The 26,368-nt window shown below is 45.2% G+C and overlaps 1 protein-coding gene and 1 non-coding gene across 2 annotated transcripts in view; both read right to left on the minus strand.

Annotated features, from left to right (window-relative positions):
• Window positions 1-26,368, minus strand: part of Cryl1 (crystallin lambda 1) — a 131,125-nt gene that overhangs the window by 57,670 nt on the left and 47,087 nt on the right. The window lies entirely within an intron of this gene.
• LOC115029337 lies at window positions 5,019-5,127 on the minus strand. The gene has a single exon (XR_003834897.1). It is a non-coding gene; the product is annotated as a small nucleolar RNA SNORA26 (small nucleolar RNA).

Consider the following 26,368-nt stretch of genomic DNA (forward strand, 5'->3'; position numbering starts at 1 on the left):
GCTACCCCGGCGCTGATCCTGCCGGATGAGGCCTGTGGTCCTACTCAGGCCGGTTTCTGCCTCCCTAACTAATGCAGTCTCAGGTCCCGCGCAATTGGATTGGAGCAGAAGCTGTGCTCCACTCACCAGAAGTCTTAAGATCCTGTCCCAGTGAGGCTTTTTAAATGCGTAATTTATTTGTTTTGTGTGTATGTGTGTGTGTGTGTGTGTGTGTGTGTGTGTGTGTGTGTGCACCATGTGAGGCCAGAAGATGGTAGTGGATCTGGACTTACAGGTTGTAAGCTACCTGACATGGGTGCTAGGGGCTAAACTCAATTCTCTGCTAAAGTAGAAAGTACTTTTAACCACTGAATCATCTCTCCAGTCCCAAAGCCTATGAGTTTTATAACTAACTCACTTGTGTGTGTAGATGCAGGAGTATATCAGGGCCTGTGTTTGTGGGGTCCAGAAGCCAATCTCAGATGTAAGTCCTCAGGTACTATCCACCTTAGTTCTGCTTTTTGGTTTGTTTTGGTTTGTTTGTTTGCTTGCTTGCTTGCTTTTTCCTGACAGGGTCTATGTGGCCTAGAGTTTGCCAAGTAGACTGGTCTGGCTGGCTAAAGTAGAGACCCAGGGGTCTACCTATCTCCACATTGCAGGCATGGCTGGAATTTTTAAGTGGATTCTGGTGATCAGACTGAGGTCCTTATGTGTAAGTGTGCGACAAACTTTCTGCTGACCTCACTGTCTTCCCAGAACTATACCTCACTTTAAAAGAAAAAGATGTATTCATTTGTATTTTATGTGTCTGGATGTTTTGCCTGCTTGTATGTCTGTGCACCACATGCATGCTTGGTGCCCACAGAAGCCAAAAGAGGGTATCACATCCCCTGAAACAGGAGTTACAGACAATTGTAAGCTACCATGTAGATGCTAAGAATCAAATCCAGGTCCTCTGAAAGAGCAGCCAATGCTCTTAACCACTGAGCCATCTTTCCAGACCCCTATACCTCATTTTTGAGACCTACTTCAAATCATAGGACCTCTTGCCTGCCTGCTTCTCTCCCTCCCTCTCCTTTCCTTCATTACAGGGTCTCACTATGTATCCCATGCTAGTCTTGAACTCATAGTAATCCTCTAGAGCAAGCTTCATTTCTGTTCTCTAGTATGGACCGGTGCTTAGGAACCATTTGCCCCGACTGAATAAAGGGATTTGCCAGGAACCCTCCCCCCAAAGGATGCACCTGGCAGGGCCCTTACACACAGCCATGCTCACACCTCCATAGTACCAAGGGCTGTGAAAGACAAGAGATACTCAGTTCGTGAGAGCCAGAGGGAGTGCCATAGTAAGGAGTCTGCGTTGTGTTCTACTGATAGAGAAAAAAAAAAAAAGATAGGAGAATTTTAAATGATGGAGAGCCAATCAGAATAACCCTCAGGAAATCTAAATCAATGTCAGAAGAGACAAACGAGAGATGGATCTAAAATGAACTCAGGAAGTCGGGTGGATGGTGGGGGGTCTGGAGCTGAGGACCTGTGCCAGGCATCTGACTCAGTGGCTTGGCAGAGAGTGGCTTGGCAGAACTCTCCAGGCTAAGGATACAAATGATGGCCTTGGAGTAGGTGGACGCCGGGATGTGCTTCCAGCGCTCACACGGTAAACGCAATGATCCAGTCTGCAGCGTGAGAGCCAGGCAACAAAATAAACGAGGGCAGGTTTGAGCACTGTCCTAAGGGACGTTCTGGAACCCTCCCAACCTCTTAGGCAGACAAGATTTTCAGTGACTTGCCAGTGTGAATATCTCCTTGGCAGCTTCCATCACCAAGGAAGCCATTACATACCAGCACAAGCCATTTAGCAGCCTACACTTAGGATAATAATCAAGCAGTCACCCCACTCTTCACCATATTCTCAAAGACATCACAGGCTTGGTCTGCTCAGCCTTGTCTGGGCCTGTGGCTATGCAAGGCTCATAACACACGGGAGCCTCCAGTCTAGCAGTTCATTTAATTCTGGTCAACCACAGGGCCGGTAACCAGGTTTACCCCTTCCTAAGGCAGTGGGTAAATGGTGGTGTTTTCTAATACCTGCAGGAATGTGCCTTCCCACCGCCTTCAGACTCACATATCAGTCAATGGTGACGGCATGGCACCCAAGTGTGAAAAAGCAGAGAAATGTTGGCGTATGTTATTATCACTAATATTTCCAAGCATTTCAAAGGATACCCGGTACACAGCAAGCACTTTATATGCCATTTCATTTAATCCTCAGAGTAAAGTGGGGGAGATGTCTTAGTGGGAATAGTGCGCACCGCACAAGCATGAGGACCTGAGAGTGTATACCCAGCACCCATGTAAAAGCTGAGTGTGGTCATGTGCATCTGAAACCCCAGCTCAGGGCCTCGAAGCCACAGGGACAGGCAGCCCCTGGAACTCATCAGTCAGCTGATAAAGTCCATGTCCAGTGAGAGACCCAGTCTCAACAACTAAGGTGGGCACAGTGTCAACTCTGGCTGTCTCACACACAGGCAAGCACACCCACATATGCACAGACATACACATGCACAAGACATGCATGACGCGGACAGACGCACAAAAATAAGTAAGCAGATGTCAGAGTAACCTTGTTACAGTTTGGATTTGAAATGACCCCCATCGGCCCACGTGATGGTGCCTTAGTCCCCAGCCTATGACACTATTGGAAGATGGAACCCTTAGAAGATAGACCCTAGGGAAAGATCACTGCTCCCCACAGTAGGAGGAGCACCATTTTAAAGGGAACTGTATGATTGGTCCATTCCTCTTCCTCTTTTCTTCCTGACTACCGTGTATTCCCTCATCACCAGCCCAAGAGACCAGTGACAGGATAATACAGCCTGTTTTCTCCACGTTTTATAAATGAGGAACAGCCATGCACTCATGGAGCTAAGTCACAAACAGTAGTAGGACTTGGAGCCAGGTCTGTCCAGCCCACAGGCTTTGAACAAACAGGGGAACCAAACTCGGGTTCCCATCCCTGAGGCCAGCTCTTAGTCACTCATGCATCGCTCATGATTGCCAGAGACACCTGTGTGGGAAGCCTCTTTTAAAAACCAAGTCTGTCTGTTATCACTTCAAAAGCAGGATGTGTTCACTACAAAGAATTTAGGCAAGTCTTACTCAACTCCTCTCAAATAAAAAAATTGCAAAAAAAAAAAAAGTGGGATTTTTGTAGGGGAGGGGGAGATGACAGATCAGTGCACACACAAGCCTGTGTTGGAGATGGGACTTTCCAGTCACTACAGCCTGAACATGCACACCATGTGCAGTTAGTGGGAGCTCACAGCGCTTGACTTGACTTAGGAAAAAAAGTGAATGAGGCTCTCTTTGTATCATTCTGGTGGGAGCCAACTGGTATCAACTCAATCTCTCTCTCCCTCCCTCCCCTTTTCCCTCTCCCTCCTTCCTTCTCTCCCTCTCCCTCCTTCCTTCTCTCCTTCCATCTCTGTCTTTCTTTGTATGTCTGTATTTCTCTCTGTATGTCTGTGCCTGTCTCTGTCTCTCTTCACCCTTCCCTTCTTCTTTCTCTCTCTCCCTCCATCTCTGTATGTCTGTATCTGTCTCTTTCTTTCCTTCTTCCTTCTCTTCTTCCCTCTTCCCCTCTCTGTCTCTGTCTCTCTCCCTCTCCTTCTCGCTCTCTGTGCCTATCTCTGCCTCTCTTCATCTTCTTCCTTCTCTTCCTCCCCTCAACCCCCTCTCATTTTGTTTGTTGAGTCAGAATCTTGCCGTGGAGCATGGCTGGCCTGGAACCTGCTATGTCTCCCAGGCAAGCCTTAAACTCATGTCAACCCTCTTGCCTCCTCGGCACTGGAGTGCAGGAGTGCACAGTCACATCCAGCTAGTAAATCTGTCCTGTAAAAACTTTCTTTCAGCCTCCAGCAGGCTGGAGACATTTTAGCATCCCTCCTCTGAGTCAGGTGTTACACTGACCTCATGCCCCATTGTCTCCCAGAGGAGCTACGGAGCTTTAGAGGTCATTGTGACCTTGCTAAACCCACCTCCTGCCATCTCCTTAAACAGAGACAGGTGGCTCCTGTCTTTATTTTTAGTGTGAACCACAGATATGCAGATTAAGTCCATGCTTATCATGTCACACCTGAAAAACAAAACAAAATCTAACAAACCAAGCAAGAGCATGTGGATAGATTTCTTTACTGTGGTTGGAAAATTATGTCGAATGACACGTTTTGGACAGTATAATAACATGAGATGACACAAGACAACGTGAGCTGGATATACAGAAGTCCTCCAAGCCAGATACGTTAACACGGAGCATGCATGCCGAAACAAACATAGTCACGTGGCCACTAGGAGGCCACACACAGCTGTGTGGGACACCACTGTATCTAAAGGCAAGCAAGCAAGAAAACCTAACACCCATCAAATGGGGATTACATAATCTACAACACTGTCATGCCAACTGACTTATGAATGAACATAAGAGGGCTGATGTGCCGGTAAGAACAGACTGCAAAGAGTCTAAGTAAAGAAGCAAAGTTCAAAAACTACATGAAGCAGGTCACATTTAAATCAAACTTAAATGTGTACGAGTATTAAAGTATAATCAGGAAGGGCATCCATCAAGTTTGTACTGATGGCTGCCTTCAAGGGGGCGGGAGGGGGAACGATACTGAAGAGGGCCCACTGAGCACTTCTGTTAAGAAATAAAGGAGTCAGGCTATGATGGTGCGCATGGCTTTAATCCTAACACTTAGGGAGGCAGAGGCAGGTGGATCTCTGAGTTGGAGGCCAGCCTGGTCTTCCGTGTGAGATCCGGGACAGTCAGGTCTACATAGAAGAAAGAAATATAGGGAAATGCATGAGCTAAGAACACCCACTGGCCTGTCATGTCAAGGTGACAGTGAACGGAAGTGAGGTCACTCGCCACGCTTTTCTGTTTTTAATTTCTCACGGTTGATGAAAGGATTGTTATTAGGGAGTATTAAATGTCTAAAACCACATCCTTTTCATATCAAGTTGATATTTCTTTTTCCTGGTTTAGCTGTGGCTTCAAGAGGAGGTTGGCAGTGCCTTTTCTGAGTTAGTAGAGATTTCCCCTACCCCTCTGTGCTAGCCTCTTACAGGACTGTGTCAGCCTAGAAAGGGCCCAAACCGGTAAGTCAGAGCAAAACACCAAAAGACATAAAACACCTTCACATATTCTACAGAACATGCCTGTGACCAGGGTGGGCAGAGATAACCAGCAGGACAGCGCTTTTCCTCACCTGCCCTCAGGATCACTACTGCCAGTACTGCCAGGGGCATTTTTCCAAGCCTTATCATTTGTCACATGTAAAAAAACAAACAAACAAACAAACAAAAACAAACAAACAAACAAACAAAAACAGTAACATGTAGGTCATTGACCAACGAGGCTCACATTCCAGCCCTAGCACTACTGAAGCTGAAGCAAGAGATCAGGCCTGCCTGGGCTGCCCAGCAAGACCTTGTCTTACAAAACAAAACAGTGATGTAACGGAGAGACAGAGAAGGGATCTGCAACTTGGTCTCTGGATGTTCTAAGTCAGTCCAGATGAACCTACTTCCTTCTGGAGAACTGTAAAACACACTCCTACAGTAAGACCCCAGAGCTTTCTATTCTCTGAAACACCCCCCCACTCTACCCACCCCCATCCCTATCCCTGTCTCCATCCCCCTCCCCACATAACACCCAACTTGTTTTTTGTTTTGGGTTCATTTGGTTTTTATTTTGGGGGGAGTGGCAGGGGTGTATTTGTTTGTTGGTTGGTTGTTTTTTGTTGTTGTTGGTTTGTTTTTTTTTGTTTTGTTTTGTTTTGTTTTGGTTTTGGTTTTGTCGAGACAGCTTTCCCTAGCTGTCCTGGAACTCACTCTGTAGACCAGGCTGGCCTTGAACTCAGAAATTCACCTGTCTCTGCCTCCCAAGTGCTGGGATTAAAGGCATGCACCTCCACGCCCAGCTTGTTTTTTGGTTTTGTTTTGGTTTTTTTGTGCCCCCCCCACACACACACACACACACACAAGCTTCCCCGGAACTCTCTGTGTAATTCAGGCTGCTCTTAAGCTGTTGGTAAGCCTCCTCTTTAGGCTACAATTATAGCCATGAGCCACCACACTAGCTCTATTCACCTCTTAAAAATTACAGTGTGTGTGTGTCTGAGAGACAGAGACAGAGACGGAGACAGAGAGACTATACCATAGTGTGCCAGTAAAGAACCAGAGGCTAGAGGACAACTTTCAGAAGTCGGCTCTCTCCCTCCTCCACACGGGTCCCAGGAATGAGACTCAGGTTGTCAGGCTTCATGACAGTGACTATTCTCACAGAGTGTTCTCCTTCTGAAAAACACTTAGGCTGTTTTTAGTTTTCAACATTATAAACACTGCAGTGATAAACACTAGAATGTAAACTTTTGTGCAAACGGGGACTGCTTCTAAAGGGCCCAAACCTAGACCTGAAATTACAGAATATACTCACTTAGAACAAACAAGCAAGATGACATGCCAAAGAAAGAGTATGATGAAGACTTACCCTTGGTACCTGTAAATGTGACCCTATTTAGACACAGGGCTTCTATGGATGGAACCAAGTTAAGATGAGGTCTTCTGAGGGCCTACGGGACCCCGAGTTAGAGTGGACTCTAAATCCACTGTCTTATGTTTTCATAAGAAGACGGGGGAAGGGTGGGAGAGACATGCAGCGTGCCAGGAGCAGGACATGTGAAGACAGAGGCATAGGTTGGAGCAGGAGCGCTATCTGCCTGTGGACACCAAGGCTGACTCCAGAGAAGAAGATGGGAAGGGGCAGGCGTGGTGCTGCTCACAGCCTGCAGAGGGAGCAGCTGCTGGTGCCAATAGGGCCCTTTCAGAACTGAAAAACCCCATTTCCAATGTTTTAAATCACAAGTTCGCGGTGATTTATCATGGTGACCCTAAGGCACTAAAGCTCTCTAGTTTCACACATCACTACTAAGAACATGGGGGCATACCCTCTCCAAGGCTGCTTTAACAATCTTTGAATTTTACCAAATGGATAGAGAGAAATGCTTCCGACTTTCATGGACTTGAGTTCTTGTATAGTGTGTGTCAATCAGTTATCAAAGCATTAGGCCATCTCAACAACTGCACTCCTAGGATCTTTTGTGCTTCGTAGCAGTTCTTTATGTGTTAGCTTTCTGTTTGTTTTGTTTTGTTTTGTTTTGTTTTGTTTTTGAGACAAGATCTCTCTGTGTACCCCTGGCTGTCTTGGAGGTAGCTATGTAGACTAGGCTAGCCTTGAACTCACAGAGATCCTCCTGCCTTTGCCTCTCAAGTGCTGGGAGTAAAGGTGTGTACCACCATGCCCGGCTGTATTACCTTTTCTGAAATGCTATCTATTATAAAAAGGTCTCCTAAAATTCCCATTTACTGTCCGGTGTCTGAAAAGTTTAATCTGATGAAGATTGGTCACATTTGTTCTAGATACCATTTCACATTAGGAATCCCAGACAACTTTCAAGAATTTTTTTTTTGTTTTGTTTTGTTTTGTTTTGGTTTTATTTTTTAAGATTTATTCTGTGTAAGTACACTGTAGCTGTCTTCAGACACCCCAGAAGAGGGCGCCAGATCTCGTTACGGATGGTTGTTAGCCACCATGTGGTTGCTGGGATTTGAACTCTGGAATTTGAACTCTGGACCTTTGGAAGAGCAGTCGGGTGCTCTTACCCACTGAGCCATCTCACCAGCCCAACTTTCAAGAATTTAATAGAACTTTTCACTGGATATTTTAAAAACCACCAGCAGTTGGCCACCTTCACTGAGAGAAACACTCATTGCTCTTTTCAAAATGACAATGATGCTTCCTGCCCACAAATCCCCACAGGCCAATCCTTTAGTCGATTAAAATTTTTTCAAATGTTTATTTTATATATAATTTAGTCCTTTTTTTATGTCGTAGAAGTTGAGAATCCCATATCTGAGATGCTTGGGACTGGAAGTGTTTTGGATGTGGGTGTTTTTCAGATTTTGAAACATTTACTAACACATACTGAGACACCTCGGTGATGGGAGTCCTGTCCAAACCAAAAAACTCGGTTACTATTTCATTTATTCCCTGGCGTGGTCTAGATCTAGAATGTCTCAAGGATTGGCCACCAGTCTGTGGAGCCACTGGACAGTACAGAACCTTTACATTGTATGGCTTCCTATTCAACCCAGATAGAGAGGGTACCCACAGATCCCATATCTGGGTAGCATCCAAGTCAAGTTGGCTGAACTAATGAGTTTATAGGGGTTCTCTACAGGCACAGCAACAACCCCAACACGGATACCTTGGTTCACCGCTGAAGCTGTTTACCACATACTTTGTGAGTCTTGTGGGATGCATGATCCTTGTGTACCTCTTTCCCTACATACGGGAATATGCAGAGATGCTCTTCCTGTTGTGAGGCATGGCAGTTTTCAGGCTGTGCCTTACCTTGGGGAACTCCATTCTGCACTCAGCATTTGGCTCTATTTTGAGTGCAGAGGCAGGATGACTCTGTCTGTATCTCATTAAGTGTTTAACACCATCCAAGGCACAGGCTGATAAATAGCTTATTCCTATATGTAAACTCACCCAAGTAGATTAAAGAGACATGGGCTTATGAATGCAATAAAACCCTATCAGGGTAGAAGGCCCAATAATCCATTACACATATCAAGTACCTTTACCTGGATCCTACAAACAGGGAGCCACCTAAGGTGATGGCTATGTCCCCAGCCAACCTGTTATCTGAGCACCAATGTGTGCATCAAAGGAGGGACAGGCAGAGAGCTCCCATGTGTTCCCAGGGCCTCACATAGCATAGTTCCCCCCAGACCTATGCCTTGTCTCCCCTGCTTACGCCCCAGGTCTGAGGACTCTAACAGCTTGTCTGTGTCTTACTGAAGCACCCACAATGACTCTCTGCATTTTGTGTCAGCTCTGCTTCTGCCCCCAGTAAGCCTTCTTTGACTGCTTCCAACTTCTTTAACCCCTCTGTTGCCATTCTTTAATCTACATACATATGTAGATAGATAATACTATGTGAGTGAGGTGATCTTAGTGTTTATTCTAGTAATTAAGAGTATAATAAAAGAATCTATGTTTGCCATTGGCCAGCTATAAAGGGCTATCAAGACTACTTGTCAAATCACAAACAAGAGGTACCTTGTGGCTTTATTGTTATTCAATGCATTCTGAAAGTGTGAAAAGACACAAACATGTCTGCTATGCTTCAGGAAGAAAATGCTACACAACACTTAAAGAGGTGGGATATTTGGAAGGAGTTGGCCAGTGGGACTGGTCCCCTGGAAGGGTATGGGAACTCTGGTGCCCAAGACTGTTTCCTGGCTGCTATGAAGAGAACAAATCCCTGCTACACACTCCAGAAGTGACTGGCTGAGAAGGAGCAGGCCCAAAGCAACAAGGTCAAGTGGTCATTGTATATCATTAGACCTTCTAGTTGTCCCCCTCTCTGTCAAAAATCAGTCGCTCCCTCCCCAAGGAAAGCTGGGCATGCTGTGAGCCTACAGTTCCTATGGGGCTCTCTCCCTCCTCTGACAACCGCAGCACCCTCCCACCACTGCTCAAACTCAATACAAACGACTTATCTGTGGTGTGGTGTGGTGTGGTGTGGTGTGGTGTGGTGTGGTGTGGTGTGGTGTGGTGTGGTATGACATGTGTGGAGTGTATATAGGGGGGATGTCTATGTGGGAGGTGTCTCTATGTGTCTATGTATGTCTCTGTCGAGTGTGTGCCTCTGTCTGTGTCTGTCTGTATCTGGGGTGGAGGACCCTGCAGAGACCAGAAGAGGGCATCATTGTGGAGCTCATTGTGAGCTGAACTCGGGTTCTTTGCAGGAGTGGTAAGAGTTCTTAACCTCCTCACCATGTCTCCACTCCCATAACTTTACTCTTATTGATGCCTTGTAACTTCTAAGACATGTGTAAGGTCACGCCCCCCTCCTCAAAATTAATCCTATAAGAGCAAGGACACCACCTTGCTCCCTGGGATTTGAAGGGAACTGTTAGAACTGAAGGTGTGTTCACCATCTCTTCATGACCCTGCTGCGTCATGTAAGACCCAACACTACACAGTTCCTGTTCTGTAAAACTGAAGGCTCTCTCTCCTTTAGGATGCCTGGTGCTACCTGTGGTGTAAGGCCATAGCTCTTCTCACGTTCTGGGACTTGACAGCCCTTTCCTTCATTACACAGGACCTTCATTACACAGCCTGTCTCCCCCAAGGTTCTCCATCTCAAGGCCAGATCCTGACTGCCTGTGGCCAAGGACCTACCCTAAAAAAGCTCACCTACAGGGCCATCTCATGCCCACTTCCCTTCTGGGAACCACTGTAACAGCTTTAGCTCTAAAAGGCACAAACCAAAATCTCTGAGACTGAGCTAAACTAAGCCTTCCTCTTCCTCCACTGACAGTCTCAAGCATGCTGTCCCCATGACAGAAGCCCACTCACCTGTGCCTTCCTCACATACCTGAAAGTGTTGAGCATTCATGTGAATAGAATTATGTTTTATGAGAAAGTAGTGTAAAATTTTCCATTTGTGCCATCACACCCATACTCAAGAAGCTTGGGGTTTTTAGAATATTCTGGATTTTAGATTTTCGGATTAGTTATGCCCAACCTGGACCAACAACAACAATTTATGTAGAAAGACAAAATAATGTCTTTCTTTATCAGCCCTTCCCAAACATTCTAAGGTTGGATAATAGCCACAATTTAAAGGATTCAGACTTTTAAACATCCCAACTATTCGCTAAGTTTAGCAGGCTAAAGGACGAATAAACACAAGTTTCACGGCAGGGAGTAGCTTGAACAGGGCCAGGAAACGCAGCTAGGAGCCCCAGAGTTCCACAACCACTCCCCGCCCTGCTGACCTGCTGTGTGAACTCAGGCCAGTCACTCAAACAAAGACACAGCAGCTTCAACCCTAAGTCAGAGCACCCCAGCGTGCTAGGTTTCCTGGGGTGGGCTGGGATAAAGAGTTCCTAGGAACCCCTCTGGAGTGGACAAACTGGGAGGGTGGGTTTCATGTTCTCCCTTAAAAAAAAAAAAAAAGAGAGCCCTGAGCAAGCCTTGTGACACTTCCCCTGGGCCTTGGCGAAGACAGTTCAGCCCTTGAGAAAGAGAGAAAGAAAAGACAGGCGCAGCTCACACTGTGGCCACTCCCAGGCAGGTGGCTCACACACGCCTACTTGCTTAAGAGTTTGGGCATCTCTTCTCAGGAGAGGCCTGGCACTCACCCATAACGAGCTTACCAGAATATTGGCAGCTACAATCTACATGCCTCCTGAAGTCAGGACCTCAAGGGTTTCCAGCTGTCCTACTGGCAGAGTTGACAAGAAATTCTTAAACAAACATTAAAAGGCACAAGAGATAAAGGAAAAATGTTAATAAATTTAGTCATATTGGAAATGATGATTTATATACAAAAAGAAAAAAAGAGACCAAGAACACAGCAGGGCACCCTTAAGACAAAGGAGTTAGTATGTACAATTTACATGCATTTAGTATGAATCATTAAGAAGATTTAAAAGGCCGGGTGTGGTGGCGCACGCCTTTGATCCCAGCACTCGGGAGGCAGAGGCAGGTGGATTTCTGAGTTCCAGGCCAGCCTGGTCTACAAAGTGAGTTCCAGGACAGCCAGGGTTACACAGAGAAACCCTGTCTCGAAAAACAAAACAAAACAAAAAAAGAGTTAAAAGATTTTGCTTAAAAGAACAAAACAGGTTCTGAGCCATAGGCAAAGAAGAATTTAAAAAGTGCCTCAAATAATCAGGCTTTCAGATAAAGGAAGAACAGGTCACTACGTATCATAATCAGAGTGGCAAGCATTTACATCTCTCATGTAATTCTGGTGAGAAAATTAATTGGAATGCTCCAAAAAATTGTGTGTGTATGGTGTGTGCGTAAGTTGCTCTCATGTGTACTTAATTATTCATACAAATATAAATATTTATATAAATGTGTGAATGCTCACTAAAGTGTTCTTTTTTATTATTTAAAGATAATACTTTATTAAATTTTTGAGAATTTCATAAATGTATACAATGTTTTTGTTTTTCCAAGATAGGATCTTGGGCTGGAGAGATGGCTCAGCATTTATAGCACTAACTGTTCTTCCAGAGGTTCTGAGTTCAAATCCCAGCAACCACATGGTGGCTCACAACTATCTGTAATGGGATCTGATGCCCTCTTCTGGTGTGTCTGAAAACAGCTACAGTGTACTTACATATAATAAATAAATCTTAAAAAAATTTTTAAAAAGGCAGAGTCTCATCTAGCCCAGGCTAGCCTGAACTTCTGATCCTCCTGCCTGCCTGCCCGTACCTCTCGATTACAGTCAGGTACTACCACGCCTGGCTTTGGGCATTCTTTATAATTCAGGTTATTATAAGCTAAGGATGCTGAGGGGCCTGTCAACAGAGACAAACTACATGTGTAATATTTAAGCATGGCACTGAATGAAGACAAGTTGCAGAATAACACAGAAGGAGAACATTCATATAAAATTCAGAATCATCCAGTACAAATCTATGGCTGCATTTACCTGTAATGAAAACATTAGGATTGGAAGTACACATCAGTGTATAGCTCTCATGAGCAAGGCATGATATGAACCTCAGTGCTGAAACATGCACACACACACACACACGTGTGTGTGTGTGTGTGTGTGTGTGTGTGTGTGTGTGTGTGTGTGTGTGTGCAGTCACTGTGGCTCATGCCAGCAATCCCAACACTTAGGTGGCTGAACCGTGGGGACTGATATAAGTTCAAGGCCAACACAGGCTTCCTAGTGAGTTGCAGGCCTGCCTAAGAGAAAGACCCTGTCTCAAAAACAAAAACAAAACAAACAACAACAACAACCACAAAACCCACCCAAAATGGCAGGTTTCACATTTGGCTAAGTCCCTCTAGCTGCTGCTGTCTTAGCTCAGAAATCAAGCCACTTCAAGCTGCTGCTCACTGGATGGTTAAAAAGCTAGCCTTCTGTGGCTCTCCTTTCCCCAGCATCTGCTAGCCTAGCGCCTTCTGATATGCAGACCCAAGATAGTCTTAAATTAAACTTTACTTTTATCTAATGCCTTCGTGCCTTGTGTCACCTAGCAGGTAGGAAGGTCCCTGAAACCTACAGGATAAAGAAACTCCTTTGTCCTCCAGAACAGAAGGCCCTACCTCTTTAGGACTCTGGCTTGCTATTTGTGCTGGCTCCATCTAACAAAGCTTTTCTCTAGAAAGCTTGCCCTCCCCATCCAGGGCGCCGAGAGACCATGGCAGTGAGACTGTTATCTGTCCTAGCAAAGCTCTTCTGAAGGGTAATTTCTCTCCACCACCCTTCTACTGAACCAATTTTTTAAAAAAAATCTCTTTAATTTTTATTTAACATCATGTAGTGACCCTTTGAGGAAACATATTTGTGAAGTTGGGTTTTTAATTTTTAATTTATATTGTATGTGTGTTCCCATGTATGCAAACATACCATGATGCACATGTGGAAGTTAGAGGGCAATTTGTGGGAGTCAGATCTCCCTTGAATACTAGAGATCCAACTGTTCATCAGGCTTGGCAGCAAGCAAGTGCCCTACCTGCTGAGTCATCTCAGCAGCCAGCATTGGTTTTTTTGTTTTGCTTTGTTTAGCTCTTAAACCTGATGTTCCCATTATATAATTCTATACCATTTCGCATGTCTAGATTCTCTCATTAGAATGCTACCAGCCTCACCTTAAAATACCTGGAGCAACAGACATCACTGCCTTGACAGCCACGCTCCTTTATCTACACTAAAACATGCTAACTACTTGAATTTCACAAAAGAAGCTAAATTGCTGAAAATTTTCCAGTGTTGCAATCAGTGGGCTTCTCCCAATCCCACATCTACTCAGAACTTATTTTTCATGTTGAAACCATGCCTCAGCTATTCAGCTATCTTTGGTATGAACCCATGACCCCTGGTAGGATTTGCCTCCTTAGCCATCCGTGGAACATACTAGAACCTGTTGTGCAAGGCTTCGTTCTAGAAGTGCCTCCTTCTTTGCTGTACCTCGCCACCCAATTCCTAGTGTGCTAGGTGAGAGGCTAATGAGGCTTCCAGACACTCGTGTGTGACAGCGGAACACGGAGAGAGCTGACGTTGAGCTCCGTCACAGACAACACTGGTATCACAATCCACGTCCACAGCCAGGGTGCTCACCCTACTCCACAGTATCTGCTGGAAATACAACAAAAGCCAATTTTCTGGAGCTTTGGGTTGCCTCAGAAATCTTAATGCATAAAGGGCATTTCCTTCAAGAAACGAAGCACAGTATCAGGTAGGAAAAAAAAAAAAAACAAGCGTAAATTTAGGAGCTTTCTTTTCAATATATCCATCCACACCATTCAAATCCAAGCCCAATAGTGATTTATAAACACAACCTGACTTTAATCTTCCTTATACGCACCTGTAGACAAACAAGCAATATTTCACACCTCCAGTCCTGCCACCAAGCTTCTAAAGTGACCAGGCAGCCTTCTAGAAGGTCATGTCTGGGTCAGCATGTAATTTACAGTATGTGCCAGGCAAGTGCTTTCAGACAAAAGCAATCAAACACCTAATCCGATCTGCCTTGAACAATGAAGAAATGAGTTGGCTCACCTCACAGAAAGGTCAGACCTGAGGAAACTTGGGGTTCAAGTCCCATAGCAGCTTCCCACAAGCACATTCCTGCCTCACTCACTAAGGCAACCCCTGCAAAGGGGTGTAGTGGGGAGAGGACACCCTACCAGGATGTCTGTGCATCCTAGGCCCTAGCAGTGAGTAAAATGTGTCTGAGTTGTCTGAGGCATCTGAGTTGTCAAGGATGACAGGCCCTAGGGAACCTCAGGACTCTGAGGTGGGGTCAGCTGAGAGGACCCTGGGCCGCAAAAGAGAATGGGAACCAGCTAGCCCCTTGGCATTTGGGGGTGGGGTGGATAGTCTGTTTTCACAACTGAGCCTCTTCCTGTGCTGGTAGACATGGACAGTTGGGTTTGGGACAGAAGGAAATTGAGTCAAAACTACGACCTTCAGGCTAGTTCTCCTCTCGCTCCTATTGCCTGAGGTATGGAAACAAATACTCCATTTTCTTCACCACGTGAAGGAAGATCATGCAGAACTGGTGCCATGTGGCCAAGGACTGAAGAGTCAGCAGACAGGGTACACAGGTCAAGCCTCGGAGTGGGCAGCTGGCACTTGCTCTCTGCTGTCTGAGCCTCCGGACTAGCATTCAGAAAGTCCTGGGTTTCTCAGAGAGCTGCCTGGAGCCATGGAGGACAGAATCAAAGCCCACCAGGAAGCAAAGATCATATCTGGATATCAAGGCCCTGAGTCCAGGCCTAACGTCTAAATACAGCACTGTGGGCTCTGTGACAAAGTGACAAGCTTGCCACCAGAAACCCTGGTTACAGGGCTGCTAGAGGCTCCCATGAAATAATTAATGCAGAGATTGGAAGAAGAAGAAAGGCATACGAGGGCGGCATGTGAGGTGGCTGTCTTGAGGTAACTGTTATTTCATTTCTCATTTTATCACTGTTTAGTCAGCAGAACAATGACTCCCACATAGTCTAATGTCTTCTCAGGAAAGTACCACAACTAGGTTCATTGTATGTAAGAAAGAGAGACACTTCTTGCCACTCACTCACAGGGACTCTAATGAAAGGCCTCGCCCGGTTTCCGTGCGTTTCTTAATCTCTAGAGAAGGGATTCCCTGCCTGTGGACTGGGGAAGACATCAACAAAAGCATCCAGCACAAAGAGGATCGCACCATAAATGGTCCTGAGGACAGTGGGATGCGACAGTTGCTACCAGAAACTGTCCCAGTTAAGGACTGAGACAGACAATAGAGTTTAGGGAGTTGCTTTTTTTCTTTTAATTTGGTGTTTTGTTTTGTTAAGACGGTGTTTCAGTCTGTAGCTTACCATATGGCCCAGGATGACTCTGAGTTTGAGATCTTCCTACCTCAGCCTCCCTAGTGCTAGGCTGATAGGCACACACAGCCATGCCTGGCATAATAGAATTAATTACAAGGAACTGATGGTATTTTTCTACTTCTACCTTCTGCCATAACTGTGTCTATTCAAGTCCTCATGCAGGGCTCAGCTGAGGATCCAGGGGCGATTACACGGTGCCCATGGTCCCTGCTTTCTTCAGCTGCAGGGGCAACAATGAACTCCTCTAGGATGGCTAAGTTACAAAGACAGTTCACATTCCACCATTGATTAATGAAAGCAGAAGGGTTAGGGGAGACAAAGTTCTGTGGTCCGCAGTTTGACCCAGCCCTGGGAACAATGCACACCATCCATGCATGGAAGGAATCCTCATTTGTATAAGTGACTATAACTAGGAATTTGTTTACAACTAAAACATGTATCTCAAGGTTTAGCTTAAGGAAGGAAAAGGAAAAACAGGAAAACTTAGGAGGAAGCGAGTGTTCCTGGCCCTTTTCCTACCCCAGTACCACCCTTGTTCCCCCAGCCCCAGATGAAATTTTATTTTTCAGTTCCCAGCAACTCCAGATTAGGCTACTGTGGAGTTCAGACAACAAAACCCAAAGTACAGTGCCTTGACATGCTGAGTACATTCAATTAAAGGAATTAAATTAACTAATGGAATTGAAGGACTTAAAGCTGCTCTCAATAGAATTTGTCCCAACCCTTCCACCAAGTGCAGGGAGATTTCTCTGAAGTTCCCTGTACACACCGCATTGCCCACCGAGGGCAAGGAGAAGGCAGGGCTCTCCCAGGACAGTCTCTGTGACTCGTGTCCCAGGTGTGAGCGACCAACTGTCATGGCTTCTGAGAGATGGGAAGACAGCACAACCACTCAAAAAAGGGAAGCCGTCAACTGAAAGAAGTCTTTTTGGTCCCACCCACCCACAGCATTTCAGTCTGTGGACATCAACTTTCAAATGAAAATAAACAGCCAGAGGGGTGCAGAGTCAGCAGATGGAGTTCCCCAGGGGCTAAAGCAACAGGGTGAGTGGCAGGAAGCCTAAGGGCCAGGAAAACCAAACAAACGAAGATGGACGACTTCTCACGAGCCACCCAAACTCCAGAGTCCAGCAGTCCCTGTCTCGGCCCAGCACGGAGATCTGCCCCAGGTCCCTTATCAATATTAAGGAGTTCCTCATGCTCCTTTTAAACAGGCAGAGTCCCTGTTGTGTTCAGCACAGAACACGGGATCTAAAGGACTTGGCAAACGGCAGCCACACAGTGAGAACCGTGCATGCGAACACTTAGGGAAAAATACATGGAAACAAATGTGGCAGTGGTTAAATCCCTCCATGTTTATGCAGCGTTAACTCCCGGTGCCTCCAGACAGAGTGCTTACTTAGCACGCATCAGGCCCTAGGATTGGTCTTCAACAGTGTGTGTGTGTGTGTGTGTGCACTTGCACAAGCATGGCGTGACCACCCTTGCTGCCATCCTGTGTGTTCTAGCCTGATGATAAAATCAACTATTTCCCTAGCTTGAATTTGTTTATTCCATATAACATACTTTTATTTAAAAAAAAAATAGATGCCTATTCACTTCTACCTTAAGCATTAGCTGAACAACCTATAATCTGTAGACCATAATGAATATGATATAACTAGCACAAAGTCAAAACCCCACCCCAGAAATTCACTGTTCTATCCTTCTAAAATCCGTTCTGTGGGATCTTTTCAGAGATTTGGGCTTTCTGTTGTAAACTCAGAGGACAGCAAGGTCAGTAGGCTTGTTTCTATTTTAGTTTTGGTTTTGATACACAGCCCTACTGTGCAGAGCAGGCTGGCCTCAAAATGGTGATCCTCCAACCTTAGCTTCCCAAGTACTGGGATTACAGATATGTGTGAGCAAATTAAGCAAGCAAGAAAGAATATCAATGTTGGGTTGAGTGTGGTGGTACACACCTGTAATATCAGCACTTGGGATGTAGAAACACAAGGGTCGGGAGTTCAAGGTCAGCCTCAGGTATATAACAAGTTTGAGGACTACCTGGCCTACATGAGACTCTGTTGAGGAGAGGAGGGGAGGGGGAGGGGAGGGGAAGGGGAGGGGGAGGGAGAGAGGCAATGTTGGGACAGTGTCTTATTTAATCCATTTAGAAAGCAGTATGTACAATACTGGAAAACTTGAAATCAAGCCACACTAATAGATTGCTCCTAAAAAGGAGGGAGGGATGAGGAGAAATGGATCAGCGGTTAAGAGCACTTGTTGCTCTTACAGAGGACCCTGTTTCGTTTCCCAGCACCCAGATGGTTGCTCACAGCCATCTGTAATCCAGAGGGTCTGCTGCCCTCTTCTGGCTTCCTTCAGCAGAAGGCACGCACATGGTATGACTACATACATGCAAGCAAAACATACATATACATACACTAAAAACAAAATAAATAATTTTAGAAGGGGGAGAGGAAGATAAAATATTATCCAACAATGTGTATCAAGAGCCAGTCAGGCAAGAGTGTTCACCCGGAAATTCTGTTTTCAATGAAATCCCCTTTTAAACAGTAACTGGCAGCATGAAGGGATGCTTTGGGGAGATAACAAGGCAAGTGTGATTGCTTGAAGCACAGTACGGGTCTGGTCTGGTCTGGTCTGGTCTGGTCTGGTCTGGTCTGGTCTGGTCTGGTCTGGTCTGGTCTGGTCTGGACTGGTCTGGTCTGGTCTGGTCTGGACTGGACTGGACTGGACTGGACTGGTCTGGTCTGGTCTGGTCTGGTCTGGTCTGGTCTGGTCTGGTCTAGTCTGGTCTGATTTGGTTTGGTTGTTGTTAGGAATCAGAGGAACTGGGAATCAAACCCAGGGTGTCACCCACAATAGGCAAACTCTCTCCCTCTGAGCTGCAGCCCTAAAGTAGGTACTGAAGTAGCCATAAGAACATTACTTTCAGGGCTAGAGAGATGGCTCAGTGATTAAGAGCGCTGGCTATTCTTCCAAAGGACCTGGGTTTGAGCCCCCAATACCCACATGGTAGCTCACAACTGTAGCTAACTCCAGTTCCAGGGGATCTGATGCCCTCTTCAGGCCTCTATGGTTACTATAATATAATGCATGGTACACACAGACACTGTATTTACAAGTAGACTGCTACAAAGACCCTAGACCAGTGGTTCTCAACCTTCCTAATGCCGTGACCCTTTAATACCATTCTTCATGTGGTGACCTTCAACAATAAAATTATTTCGTTGCTACTTCATACTTTTAATTTTGCTACTATTATGAATAGTAATGTAGATAGCTGATATGCAGGATATCTGCTATCTGACCCCCAAAGGGGTCTCGACCCACAGGCTGAGAAGGACGGCCCTAGAAGAAACAGGCTCTAAGAATGGTGTTACTTACTGACTATAGAAACAGTCCCGCAAACTGTACCAGTGAGGACCTGGCATGATGGGTCATATAGAAACAATACACATGAAACTGGGGGCAAATAGATAAAAACGTAGCGAGGGTTTAAAGGCTTAGGGGACAACTGAATTAGATGTGTTTTCCTCTTTCTATCACTGAGACTTTGAGGATCACCAACATTTTTGGTTTCCTTTGCTTGCTGAGACGGGACCTCTACACATATCGTACACTGGCCCTGAAGTCACTGCGTAGTCTAAGCCGTCTTGCACTTGTGGTAACCTCCCTGCCTCAACCTCCCAGTTGCAGAGATTACAGCCACCAAGCCTGACCTACCAATACCTTTTAAAGGGGTGGTCTGTATCCTAGAGTGCCCTGAAATTTCTCCCAGAAACTGGCTGGCCCAGCCTGGGGAATGTCAATCAGAGAACTGGGGCTGTCCCCAGGTCCAGCTGAGGCAATGCCCCACTCCTAGCTTCCTCCTCTCCCATCCCCAAGGCAGCTCACTGTCACTGGGGACTGTCACCTGGGGTTCCAGACTAAGACAGAGCTCCTGCCTTCCACAGTCCTGCCCAGGACGTGGGCTTCATTCTCAGTCTCAGAAGGCAAAGGCCCGCAAGAGAAAAAAAGCCATGGATAGTTTCCTTCTGATCCTGCAGATCACACAATCTAAGACACACAGGTCATTGCTCCAGCTCCTTCGTCACCGAGGGGCTTGTGGGGTAATCAGTTGCTGGAGGGCAACCATGCTGGCCATTTTTAGGCCTTCCCTGCAATCAGATGGAATGCAAAGCAGGTACCCTGCCGGCCTGTGACTCTAATGTCCCTTTGTTCATTCCCTGACTAATCGCCCTGATTTGCTCACAGAACCTAATACAGTCATGTGTTACTTGATGGCAGGCATACTTCTGAGAGCTGCATGAGGACGTTATTTTGTGGTTGTGCAAACACACTGGAATGTAGCTGCTCAAAGCTAGAGCTAGTCCTGATTGGAGGCTGCACATGGTCCCTCATGAGGCATGGTGGCGGCTGAGGCGGTGAAGAGAAGAGGCCTGATATGCCTGGATTTCATCCATCCCTAGCACCACATGTAAAAACAAGACATGGTGTTTGTGTGTGTGTGTGTATGTGTGTGTGTGTTCTGTACAACAAGGTCTCGTGTAGCCTAGACTGCCCTTCAACTACACATGCAACTGAGGCTGATCTCAAAATCTTGGTCCTTCTACCTCAGTAACATCCCAAGTGCTGGAATTACAGGATTAACCACCAAAGCAAGATATATGTAAAGAGATATATAGATATAATATGTTATATATGATATGATATACATATATAATATATATAATCTATACTCTAAAATAATAATTTAAAATTATAGTATAAGCTGGGTACAGTGGGGCATTCCTGGAGCCCTCGCACCACGGAGGCAGAATTACTACTACAAGTTTGAGGCCAAACTACCTGGTAAGTTCCAAGCCAGCCTGGACTCAGTAAGATCCCATCAGAAAGAAAGAAAGAAAGAAAGAAAGAAAGAAAGAAAGAAAGAAAGAAAGAAAGAAAGAAAGAAAGAAAGAGGAAGGGAAGGAGGGAGAGAGAGAGAGAGGTATGCTATGGTAAACACACATACACTACCATTTTGCTTGTTATGATGGTTAAGTCTTGTGTACTGAAAGTAACTGTCCTGCTAGCATAAGACTTGCAGCATAGATCAGTCTGTACAGCATCACCAGAGGCATGACTGACACATTGCTGTATGGTGTTGGGGCACCAATGGCTGATGAAGATCTTTCAGCTCTCATATAATCTTATCAGTCCCATGGCAATAGTCTATGGGACACATCAGTTTGTCATGCAGTACATGACTGCATAACCACAAAGAAAAACTTGCCTCTGTCTCATATTATATGCTAACATATTTTATTCCTTGATTGCATTTTATCCTTGAGAGCTTTACATGTCCCCAGTAAAGAGGCAGAAAGAGAGAGAAGGAAGAGGGGAAGAAGAGAGGGAGGCAAAGGTGGAGGAGACAGAGAGAGAGAGAGAGAGAGAGAGAGAGAGAGAGAGAGAGAGAGAGAGAGAGAAAATATATAAATACACAGAAACAAGAAACCAGGCCTCCTGTGAAGCCACTGTGAACAGAACAAGAAGGAATTATCAGAAAAATACAGGTTCTGGTGAAAGGAAAGATGGACAGAATGTTTTTCACATTTTGCAAGTCAAATAATGAAGCTCTGTTCTTCCAAATGACCATCGAGCGGAGGGGGCCTTGTGCACGGGCCACTGTGGAGCTTGTACTCCTTACGGTCTGGAGCCATGAGCACTCTGAGATACGACAGACTTCTCTGATTACCAAGTGGATCAAGAATATCCAGGAAGCCCCTCTCTTCATCTTCCCCCTCCACACTCAGTGACACCATTAAGACTCAAGCCAAAACCACCATACCCTCGATGCGTGACAAAGCCAAATGAACCTTCTTCCCCCAAAGGTGGTTTTCACCGTGACACACCTCAGAAACCTTGCCCAGGGCCTCAGTCCACACACAATCTCTGCCCATCGCCACCTGCCTTGCAGCTCTGAGAAGACAGCTGATACCAAGATAAAGTCATTCTTTGTCAGGTACAGACAAAACTCAGAGCCAAGAAGACAAGGGGGAGAGAGTTGGTGCCTTGCGTATAGAAGATAAGAACTGCCTCAAGGACTTTCTAGAAAGCCCCACCAGAAAACCTTCACAGCCACATGCCTTACTCACGCTCACTGTACATACAGACTTCTGTGTCGAGGTTTCTCTGGAACATTCTGTGAGGTATCAAACAGACTACTGGAAGTGTTCTTCCAGTAGCCTCACCTCCAGCCAGCTAATGTCAGCCCCTGCTTCAGTCAGTGCCTAAGGCCCTGGGACTGTGTATGGAAGTGACTTATTTGAATTTCTCCCTTACACTGCCAAAGCTTCCCTTGTGTGGGGCACCTACACTGTGCTATAGCTTGCATCTGGATTATAACCCTTTTTCTCACTCCTGAACAAATTATTTCTGCTTGAAGGCACTTTCCTGTGGTTTCTTAACAGCCTCGACCCTTTGTAAGCCAGACAGGGCACACCTAGGCCCTGAGACTCAGCATGCAGACATCTGTGACACTAAGTCTTTGTTGCTTAAACCCAGGTTCCTACTTGTTAGGAATTAAAACTCAAGAGGTCCAGCAGTCAGCAAATTTTCCTTCTATTGACAGAAGGTATCTGAGGGGCAATGGCTTGGAAACTTTATCTAGAAATCAATCCCGTAAGAGTCAAACTTCTACATAAAGAGACCAACAGGGTGTTTAGTTGCTTTGTAGTAACAAGTCAACTAAATTGCATATTTAGTATTTGAGAAATCATTCTTGTGCTCTGAAGATGCAGCTCAGTGGTAGGATGCTGTACAAGGCCCTGAATTCTATCCCTAACATTCAAATAATATTTTTTAAAATGCCTTTAATAAGAATGTATAGCCTAAGTTAGGCAATATAGACACTATTCACATGGTCTGTATATTGTATTAATATTATAAATCATTTAGGGATGACTTACAGCATATGGCAGGGTATGTATAATGTCTGTGCGAATACTACACCATGCCATACAAAGGTCTCAGAGTTCGGTATTCAGAACAGGGTCTTAGAGCCAGTCTCCTACAAATCCTGAAGGTCACTTTAAGGACAAAGCTGAGCTCTGAAACCCAGAGCTTATGGCTTTTTAAAGAACAACCTAGACTAGAAGTGGTGGGCTGGGGACGGGCTCTCAGAGGGCCTGGCAGCAGCGAGAACCTTCTGCATAGTCAGCAGGAGTCAACAAACACGGCCCTGAGTCAGTGGAGCCCCTCCATGCTCCAAACCAACAATGAAAGATTTTAAAGCACAAACAAACACAAATAAAAAATACGCCATAGAGACTCTTCCCCAGCTCTCAAACCCTAGACTATTTATGGCCCAGACCTTAAAGAGAAGGTTTGCTGAGCCTTGCACTACAGTAAGCTTTACAAGAACTTGAAAAGACAAACTGAGGCCCATTAAACTTTTAACAGTTTAAATAAACCATGATCCCTGAAGCAGGCATCACCAAACCCAGGAGGGCCTGGGGCTCTGTCACTGGGATGTGCAGAGAAGGCTTGCATGGGATGATCTGATTGGCTGAAGTCTGAGCAGTGGTGTCACTTGACAACCCAGTGGAAAATCCCTTGTTACCCAGGAGTACCCAGTGACCCTTTATAATTGGCTAAGACCAACCTGCATTTACACAAGCCCAGGACAAGGAGCGCATTGCAGCCCAGTGAGCTCCCATTAAGTTATTTTAGACACAAACCTTTAGCAGTCAATCAATAGTATGCCCATTTACAGTCGTAACTATTTCAGTCTTCAATCCACAAAGATTACCTCAATGTGCTAAACTATATTGTTTCCTGGGCATTAATGCTCAATTGTAAAAAATTATAGTTAATGATTGAATGGTATACATGTAAGTGATTTCCCAACCTGCACAAATGCATAGCTGTGAAGGTCAGTATGATAAAGACGTGGAAAATGGATGTATTACTAAGTACAACTGTTTGGTCCTCAGGCTGGCGTCAAACTTGATATGTAACCAAGGACAGCCTTGACCTACTGTTCTTCCTGCATCCACCTCCCAAGTGTTGGGATTACAGACATGCACCCACCCGGGTCCCGGGATGGGACTTGGCCTTGGGAATCTAAGCCGTTCTACCAACTGAGTTAGATTTTCACCCCAGCTTCTAACATTGTTAACATGGAGTATTTGCATAAACGGGGGTTCTGTTTGGCCTCAGGCTCACTTAATATAGCCCAAGCATCCCAAACCCAAGATAATCATCCTGCCTCAGTCCTCCCGGTGACTAGCGAATTAGAGATGTGCGACTCCATGTCTAGCCCACTTTCCTTATGTCAAGTACTAGTGTTATGATGCAGCTTATAAATAAAGAAAAACCTTGGAATTCCACGTCTGCCTGGGATGTAGACAGCAGTTTGTATGTTACTTTTGTCCTTGGTATGTATGTGTATGGAGAACATGGATATACAGGCTCTGCTGGCCTCCACAGCTTCAGGCAGCCATTGAAAGTCTTGGGAATTACTTGTGATGAGCCAAGGGGAAGAAGGCTGCTGTGTTTGTTTGTTCTGTGCCTTCATCCATGATGAGTCAAAGCAAAGGCTCTTGTGATTTGATTTGTTTTCTTGATAGATACTGATGACAAAATGTAATAAAAATTACACAGACCAAGAGAGGGGCCATAGTAAGTGCAGAGTGTGCTAATGTGAGGACCCAGAAAGTCTGGGTGCAGCTGGACGGCAGGCAGAGCTTTCCTTGGTGGCAAAAGTATACAGAAGCCAAGTGGCTGCTGCTGAGAGAGGCTCATGAAGCAAGGACAAAGGATGCAGAGACATTCGGAGCTAGTGGCAGACCTTGAGTCACTATGGAAACAGCAAAACTCACCGGCAGGTTGACTTCTTGGATGGAATGCCATTCCATAAACCATCAATCTAAAGGGAAGAATTCAGTGGGAAATTACAGGAAAACACACACAAAAAGAAAGAAAAACAGCTGATGGAACGAGATCCAGTGAAAATCTAGAGACAGGGACCTTTAAACAAGGAATTTAAGTAAAGATCGCGATCTTAAATGTTCTGGTGACAAAATGACAAGGGATTTCAGAAGAGAGATGGATGCTGTGGTAAAATGTTGGGTGAAAATGGCAGAGAAAACAGCCTTTAATGCATAGTGGCTATTCTTCGAGATGGACCCTGGTGACACCGGAAATCATAGCTTTGTGTACAAAGCTCATGGTGAACAGGTCTGGCCTGTGTGACCTAGAGAATGAGGAAGGAATGGCCTCATGACCTCTGAGACTTAGTGTGGAATGGCCTCATGACCTCTGAGACTTAGTGTTCGTAATGTGCTACTCTATTGTGAAGGCAGTCAGTCAGTAGATCTCTGAGTCTCACTTGGCAGATGTGAGAAGTCTATCTTGAAAATGGTGCCCCAGGCTTGGCTGACAGCAGCCCTGGCCAACATCAGTGCCAAGAGAGAACAGAGCCAGAGCCACTTCGCAAAGCATCTCCAATACAAAATATGTTTACCATTGCTTTAAAACTGCACACCTTCCAGCTAATGGAGCATGCAGCAATAAATAACACAGCCAGGCGCATCGTCAGACTACAGAAATGAGGACCCAATAAAGCTGAAAATGGGTAGAAATCACAGAAAGAAAGAAAGAAAGAAAGAAAGAAAGAAAGAAAGAAAGAAAGAAAGAAAGAAAGGAAGAAAGAAAGAAGAAAGAAAGAAAGAAGAAAGAAAGAAAGAAAGAAAGAAAGAAAGAAAGAAAGAAAGAAAGAAAGAAAGAAAGAGGAGAGAGGGGGAGGGAGGGAGGGAGGGAGGTAGAGAGAGAAAAATGGAAGAGAAAAAGAAAAAGAAAGAGAAAGAAGAGGTGGAGGAGGAAGAAGAGGAGGAGGAGGGAGGAAGAGGGGAATGGAAAATGTAGGACTCAATCCAATTTTCTACATTTGTAATTTAAGCACTTAGAAAAAGGAAGACAAATCAAATCCAAAACAAGCAAAAGGCAGGAAATAAAGTTGACAGCAGAAATTGGTACACTCTAAGAAAAAAATCACTAGAGAGAAAATAAATAAACTAAAAACTAGTTCTTTGAAAAGATTCATAACACCGAAAATCTGCTTGAGGAAAAAGAAAGACTCCACTCAGCGTGGATATCTACACAGAGAGGAAGCGTTAAGAACAACTCGACGCACTGAATTGCCAATAAGAGCGTTGCTAATAATAATCCATTCAAACTGGGGCTCAGAACTGAACAAAGAATTCTCACCTGAGGACTACCGAATGGCAGAGAAGCACCTGAAAAAATGTTCAACATCCTTTATCATCAGGGAAATGCAAATCAAAACAACCCTGAGATTCCACCTCACACCAGTCAGAATGGCTAAGATCAAAAATTCAGGTGACAGCAGATGCTGGT

This window comes from Mus caroli, chromosome 14 (assembly GCF_900094665.2).
Source record: "Mus caroli chromosome 14, CAROLI_EIJ_v1.1, whole genome shotgun sequence".
Lineage (NCBI taxonomy): Eukaryota > Metazoa > Chordata > Mammalia > Rodentia > Muridae > Mus > Mus caroli.